Below are 8,469 nucleotides of genomic sequence, written 5' to 3'. Positions count from 1 at the left end.
ACATCTCAATATTAACAGATAATAATGGAGGGATAGAAGCTTTTTCTTCTAATATATCGTATTTTGCAGACCATAAGACGCACCAAAATTTTTTGGGAGGTAAATAGGAAAAACATTTATTATAATAAAATGGGGGTCTGTCTTATAGTCCGAATTTTCGGTTGCTTACTGAGGGGGGGTGGTGGCAGTGGAGCGAGGTCACAGGAGGCAGAGTCGCTGCTGCAGGAAGTCGGCAGTAGGAGTGGGGCGCTGCTGCGGGCTCCAAGCTGGGAGGAGCGGGGTGTCCAGAAGGTACGAGGCTGCGGGCCCTGGGCTTCAAGGAAATGTTAGCGGTAATTCAGGAGGGGAGGCCCTGCTCTGCTTATTGATTTCTCTGCAGTGGGCTTCAAGAAGTAGGCTGCTGGAGATGGCCAATACGCAGTTTGAGATCTCAGCTCCTCATTGAGCCGAGATCTAAATCTGCACATGCACTGCCTCCAGCGGCCATTTGCCTGAAGCCCACCGCCAGAAATTCAATGGGCAGAGCGGGGACTCCCCTCCTAAATCACCGCTAACATTTCCTTGAAGCCCAGGGCCCGCAGCCTCGCACCTCCTGGACACCCCGCTGGCCCGCAGGAGCGCCCCACTTCTACTGCTGGCTTCCTGCAGCAGTGACCCTACTTCCTGTGACCTCACTCCACCACAGCCACCCCCCTGGTAAGCTACATTCAGACAATTATTATTATTAATAATCTGTCTGATATGCTGGGGTGGAGAGTTCCAGAGTAGGGGGGATGCACGGGAGAAATCTTGTATGCGATTGTGGGAAGAGGAGATAAGAGGGGAGTAGAGAAGAAGATCTTGTGAGGATCGGAGGTTGCGTGCAGGTAAGTACCGGGAGACTAGGTCACAGATATATGGAGGAGACAGGTTGTGGGTGGCTTTGCATGCCAAGGTTAGGGTCTTGAACTGGAGTCTCTGGGTGATGTGGAGCCAGTGAAGGGATTGGCGGAGCGAGGGGAAAAGCCAGGGAATAGCGGGGGGACAGGTGGATTAGTCAGACAGCAGAGTTTAGGATAGATTGGAGGGGTGCGAGAGTGTTAGAAGGGAGGTCAAAAATTTTGGAAAAAAAGGCATCTTATAGTCCAAAAAATACGGTAAAACACAACGAGTCCCCAAATACAGTATGTAGTCATTGTATCTGCAGACAGAGAACCGATGTCACATACAATTTCCGCCTCCATTCTGATCGCTCTCATCTCAAAATTCTCCTTTCCATTTTTCCTTCTTTATAGGCTGAAGAAAGATCTCAGACTGAAGATTTGGCTGTCTTTAAAGAACTGGCCGAAAAAGTCCTGTCTATACTAGAACGCTCATTGGAACGCCCGGTAAGGATCAATATTAATAGACGTATCTTAATCCACCGTATCTGAGGAGACTTTCTGAGAAAAGGTCTGAAGATGGCGCGGGATTTGTATCGTTACAATTGGTGCATCTGTAAATGTTGGTTTAGTCCTTCATGATTTATGTATTTGGTGATTTAGTGAAATCTTCCACATATTAATTATATATATTATATCTATCAGGAAACAACAGGAGGCGACGCCAAATATGGGCAAAATGTGACCCCGAAAATCCCTGACCCTAATAGGAGTCAGCCGGAGCTGAACAGCGATCTGATTACAGGTGAGCGATCACCCGACCTTCTACAAGGAATATCCAGATATTACAGAGGACGGAGGATAATGTTAGATTTACTCTCTACTCTGTGTAATGGGAACCTGGCAGCACATTGTTACATATAGAAGTAGTGGTGTGACGGTATAGGCCATTGTCCCCTAATAATAATTGTTTGTAGAAATCCAATGTGCCAGTCAGGAGAAATGTAAAGTAGACACCATATTCAAATTAGAATGGAAGTGCACTGGGGGCGTGAAAGAAGAAATCCAAGTGCAGTGACACGCCCCCAGTGCACTTCCAGGCTAATTTGCAAATCTCTCCTATGTTTCAGCTCTCTTACCATCACTCATATGTGCAGCGTGGGTGGGGGCTTCCTCATTCATGTGCTGGAGGGTCCATTCTGCAGTGCTATAGCAATTAACATGAAATAAATTAAATTTAAATTGCATTACTGCTCTAGAAAATGGGAAAAAACTAAGATACTGAGCACATAATTTGGCCAATTCATGAATGCCCAGCAGCCAATGACAAGGCGATCTTTTTGTTGGAATCCTCTCCTAATGTGAATCCTCTCCTAGGCTGAAGCCTACATTTATATGGGTAGGTAGGATCCTGTTGTAATTAAAACCACCCCAGGCTGATGGGTGGAGATAGGTTCCCAGCAAAAAAGGTCGCCTTGCCGTGACTGCTGGGCATGCATCGAGCAAAAGAAGGTCGCCTTGCCGTGGCTGCTAGGCATGCACCCAGCAAAACAAGGTCGCCTTGTCGTGACTGCTGGGCATGCACCCAGCAAAAGAAGGTCGCCTTGTCGTGACTCCTGGGCATGCACCCAGCAAAAGAAGGTCGTCTTGCCGTGACTGCTGGGCGTGCACCCAGCAAAAAAAAAGGTCACCTTGCCGTGGCTACTTGGCATGCACCCAGAAAAAGAAGGTCGCCTTGCCGTGGCTGCTGGCCATGCATGAATTGGCCAAATTATGCGCTAAGTATCTTCCTTTTATCCTATTTTATACAGCAGTAATGCAATTCAAATTTCATTTATTTCATGTTTACATGCTATAGCGTTACAGAGTGCAACTTTGTTAGTTATGTATTTGGATGGCTACTCTTAGTATGCACCTGTTCACACCCATTTTCTTTTCGGAAGTGATGGTCAGTCTTTTGTTATTTATGAAGGGGTTCCTCCATCATTTACATTACATTTATCTATGGATTCCCCGTATATTCTCATATTTAGAATCCCCATATAACGAGTATTAATCCCATTTACAGACATCTTGTCATTTCTCCGTTATATTGCTGTATTATCTATGTAGGAATAATATCCTCTAATACATTTCATTTCTTCATCATTATTTTAGAAACAACTGAGCTGTCGAATCCTAACAATGGAATTAGTGAGATCCCGGAGATCCAAGAATCCGTAAGTATCATAGAGGGGGATGCGTGTGTGTCATCAGATCATGGGGTGTGAATGACTCGTCCAGTATTATCCCCCATACAACCATGGTACGTCTCTATTCTAAGTGTAGATGACCCTATGGTGTTAATTACATGGGAATTACAGGGAATCTGTCACCAGGTTTATGCTATTTGGTCTGAGAGAAGCATGATGCAGGGACAGAGACCCTGATTCCATGTGTTGATTACTTTACTCGGTGGAGCAGTTGTGATAAAATCACTATTTTTTTCTGCTGCAGAGCTCTGAATGCTGAGTCTTGTATAACCCCGCCCACACCATTGATTGGCAGCTTTCTGTGTACACTGTGCATAGGCAGAAAGCTGCTAATCAGTGGTGGAGGCAGGGGTACAGAGCAATAGGACTACCTGGCTAGACAGATAGTCTTCTAGTGATAATCTACTGATTTTATTGAAACAGCCACACACAGCCTAGTAAGTAACACATCACTGGAATCAGGGTCTCTGCCCCTACATCATGGTGCTTTCAGAATACATAGCAAACACCTGGTGACAGATTACCTGTAAGTCCTCCTCTGTGTGATCTCCCACATTATCCAGAATGTTATAGTAATGTATGATGACCGTTGCAGGGCGGCTCCAGGATTTCGTGGGCCCTGGGCGAAAGAGTCTCAGTGGCCCCTTTAACACATACCACGATTCATGATGCACAGATACCGCAGATAAATATATATATATATATATATATATATATATATATATATAGTACAAGGCCGAAGATTTCACTTCTTACATTACATGAGCGATATCTATTGTAAATTCCACAATAACTCAGAAAGCGGCGAATCCTCACAGCTCACAGTGCAGACCGGACAGTAATGTCCTCCACACAGTATAATGGCACCACATAGTCCTCTATACCGTATTATGAGCTCCATATATTGCTCCATATAGAATAATGGACCCCATAAAATGCTCCACGCAGGCTGTGCCCCCATATAATGCCCCATGGAGGCTGTGACCCCACACATAATGCCCCATGCAGGCTGTGCCCCCCACATAATGCCCCATGCAGGCTTTGACCCCCCACATAATGCTTCATGCAGGCTGTGACCCTCACATAATGCCCCATGCAGGTTTTGACCCCCCACATAATGCCCCATGCAGGCTGTGCCCCCCCCCACATAATGCCCCTTGCAGGATGTCCCCCTCCCACATAATGGCCCATGCAGGATGTCACCCCCCATATAATTCCCCATGCAGAATGTCCCTCCCACATAATGCCCCATGCAGGCTGTGCCCCCCACATAATGCCCCATGCAGGCTGTGCCCCCCCACATAATGGCCCATGCAGGATGTCACCCCCCATATAATTCCCCATGCAGGATGTCCCCTCCACATAATGCCCCATGCAGGATGTCCCACCCCACATAATGCCCCATGCAGGATGTCCCCCACACATAATGCCCCATGCAGGATATCCCCCCCACATAATACCCCATGCAGGATGTCACCCCCCATATAATTTCCCATGCAGGATGTCCCCCCCCCACATAATGCTCCATGCAGGATGTCCCACCTCACATAATGACCCATACAGGATGTCACCCCCCATATAATGCCCCATGCAGGATGTCACCCCCGCATATAATGCCCCATGTAGGATGTCACCTCTCACCCCATATATTGGCCCATGCAGGATGTCACCTCTCACCCCATATAATGCCCCATGCAGGATGTCACTTCTCCCCCCATATAATACCCCATGCAGGATGTCACTCCCCCCATATAATGCCCCATGCAGGATGTCACCCCCCATATAATGCCCCATGCAGAATGTCACCTCTCACCCCATATAAAGCCCTATGCTGGATGTCACTCCCCCCCCCCATATAATGACCCATGCAGGATGTCACTTCTCCCCCTCATATAATACCCCATGCAGGATGTCACCCCCCTATATAATGCCCCATGCAGGATGTCCCCCCCATATAATGCCTCATGTAGGATGTCACCTCTCACCCCATATAATGCCCCATGCAGGATGTCACTCCCCCCCATATAATGCCCATTGCAGGATGTCACTTCTCCCCCCCATATAATACCCCACGCAGGATGTCCCTACCTCCCCCCCATATAATGCCCCATGCAGGATGTCACTTCTCCCCCCATATAATGCCCCATACCTCCATACATAAAAAAAAAAATCAAATGCTCACCTCACTGCTCACCAGCTGTGGAGAGGTAAGTATTGTGCCGGCCGTGGTCCTGGGCAAGCATTGAGGGGGGGGGAGCAAGGCCCGCCTACTCAGGGCCCCGGCACTTGCCTGGGTGTGCAGGGTGCTAGCGCCAGGTCTGCCCAGCGTCCGGTTTGTATCCTCCCAACATCATATCAGTGTAAATCATCTGGGACATAATATGGGGGGAGAAGTTTTTGCATCTGTAACTTTTTTCCTGCATCTTCAATAAATCAGTATTATTTCTTATTCTTTTATAGAGCGTGATGGATTCATTGGTTCCGGCGAGAAAGCCGCATATGACCGACTATGAAACTTCCAAACTCATCAGCAGTGGAAATTTTGGGTGAGATTTCTGTTGCCATAATCCACATTTCTCAGGGTTCCCTATGACAATGCTTCTGCCCCTGCACTCTGCCATTCAGTGTTATCATAGGGAAATTATGTGATCTGTAGCAAATCAAACTGTAAGGAAAGTGATTTAAATAATATAATTACATATAATATAATATATAATAATATAATATTATTACATTCGCCTGTGCTAGACTCTCATCTGTTCTTATGCTGCCTCCTCCACCTGAGCTTTTCTGCTCTCCACTCTGATCTTTGTTTTGATGGGGGGGGCTCCATTATGAAGCTGATCAGAGAAGTTGGCTACACATGGTCACATGAAGGGTGACACCATATTGACGTCAATGACATCTACACCCTCCACCATGACCATGTGGGCCCAATCACTGGCCTCAGCAGCAGAAGAGAGCCCTGGAGCACATTCATTTTGGACCAATTTTATTTGCACTAAATTGTATTTGGTCAGTTATAGCGAATCTGCCCAAAGAGAATTTCAGTAGATTCTCGTATCTATAATGTGACCTGGGTGATGGCTCCGGCAGAAGTGGCATTGTGGAGACCTCCAATAGGTGATCTATGTAGTGCTATTTTATGTATTTCTAGATGTGGATTTATAGTGTCGGCCAGACTTCTAGTATTAAACATATGCAAATTGTCTCTTCTGAGAGGAAGCAAACTAGAACTCCACCTATAGGAAGTAGCAATCCTAAAAGTCAATATCGACCCTTTAACAAGCCTTGTCACATGACTTAGGATAATAGCCAAAACCAAAATCTCAATTTGCAGGAACTGTGTTCTGGGGTACTGCCCCTCTTCAGTGCAAAGTGTGAAATATGGTTTGACTGGGTGAGAGGTGTCTGACCGGTATCCAAGGGGTTGACATTTCTCCTTGCGGACATGAGGAGACTTTTAAGCCACAATGCTCCTCTGGGAAATAGGATTGCTACTTCCCATAGGTGGCACTAGGGTGCTAGTTCTCTTCCTCTCTGAAAAGAGACAATTTGCATATTTCCCAGAAGAGCATTGCAGCTTAAAAGTCTCCTCACCTTGACATGCTTAACATGGCTTTTTCCGCAAGGAGAAACGTTACCGCTTGGATCCCGGTCAGATGCCTCTTACCCAGCCAAACCATATCTCACACTTTGCACTGATGAGTGCTTGTACCCCAAAACATAGTGTCCGAAAATTGAGATTTTGGTTATGGCTATTATTCCATGTCATGTGATAAGGCTCGTTAAAGGGTCGATATTGACTTTTAGGATTACTACTTCCTATAGGTGGCACTAGAGTTCTAGTTCTCTTCCTCTCTGAAGAGACAATTTGCATATTTCCCAGAGGATCATTGAGGCTTAAAAGTCTCCTCACCTTGACAAGCTTAACATGTCACTCTCCGCAAGGAGAAATGTTACCAGGATACCAGTATTAAACATATAATGATTTCTATATATGGAATATTAATAAGGATTTATTATAACCGATGGATTCTCCTTCTCTCCAGGGCCGTCTACTTAGTGCATCATAAAGACTCACACCAGACCTTTGCTATGAAGAAAATGGCTAAGCGGAACCTAAATACTGCACAGAGATTGGAATGGGCCTTTCTGGAGAGGGACATCTTAACATTTGCTGATTGTCCCTTTGTGGTCTCCATGCTATGCTCCTTTCCAACTAGATCTCACCTGTGTATGGTCATGGAGTATGTAGGAGGTAAGACACATCTATTGTATTATATTCAGCCCATGTCTGCTTTCATCTTATCACTGCTCATATCATTAGGACATTGTTGGTTACTTCCCCACAGAGCATTTACTATAGGTTATCTATTACCAAGATGCTCGTAAATTCATTGATCTTGGTGCAGGGGCGCTATGGGGCTCATCAGTCGGAGGGGGTCTGTCGACGCTCAGCAGTGGGCAGCATCCCTCCACCTGTCATCACAATTTCAGCGGTATTTGCTTCTTCAAGGAGGTGGGGCTGGTGGGGGCAAAAATACTGAGTAGGTGGCTAGTAGGGGCCAAAATACTGAAAGGGGGCCGTATGACTAGATATGGGGGGACTGTGAATGCTGAGTGGAGGTCATCATATTAAGTGGGGTGCTGTGGGGGTCCTCACTCTGTATGGAGGCCCCCATTCTGTGTGGGGACATCATACTGAGTGGGGAGTTATGCGGACCATTATATTGTGTGAGGGACTGTGGGAACCATTATCCTGAGTGGGAGGGTTGCTGTGGGTGCCATCACACCGAGTAGGGGGTTGTGGCTGGCCTCCTTCTAAGTGGTGGCCTCCTTAGGAGGATTCACTGTGGGGATACCATACTCATTGAGTGTGGGTGTGGGCATTTTTGGGAGCATCATACTCTAAAATGGCCATAAAAGTTGTATTGCTGGTGAGAACACCAAGCTGCTTCAACAGGGATATAAATATATTTCTTTTTTATTTTTTAGGGTGGGGGGCAATTACAACTTTTGATATGGGGTCTTGTGATTTCTATGTACGCCATTATCTGTGTGATCTCCCCAGGATGTTTCCGCTCACTGCTCATTATACATCATGGTTATCTGCTCGTGGTATATCATGGTCATCTGCTGTATAAACCCCTCACTGGTCATATTTCCTTTCTTCTATAGGTGGAGACTGTGGGACCCTTCTAAGCACCAGGGGTCCTTTCTCTGTCCCCATGGCCCGCTTGTACTTTGCAGAGGCGGTACTTGCCGTGGAATACCTGCATAGTTACGGTGTGGTGCACAGAGACCTGAAGCCGGAAAAGTAAGTGCCCCCGTAGTATAATAAAGTGGGGAAAGTT

The sequence above is a fragment of the Phyllobates terribilis genome, unplaced genomic scaffold (genome assembly GCF_046119375.1).
Source record: "Phyllobates terribilis strain yellow unplaced genomic scaffold, ASM4611937v1 Scaffold_199__1_contigs__length_3552030, whole genome shotgun sequence".
In the NCBI taxonomy this organism is placed as follows: Eukaryota; Metazoa; Chordata; class Amphibia; order Anura; family Dendrobatidae; genus Phyllobates; species Phyllobates terribilis.
The sequence above is the reverse complement of the archived record's forward strand: the minus strand, read 5'-3'. Positions refer to the sequence as shown.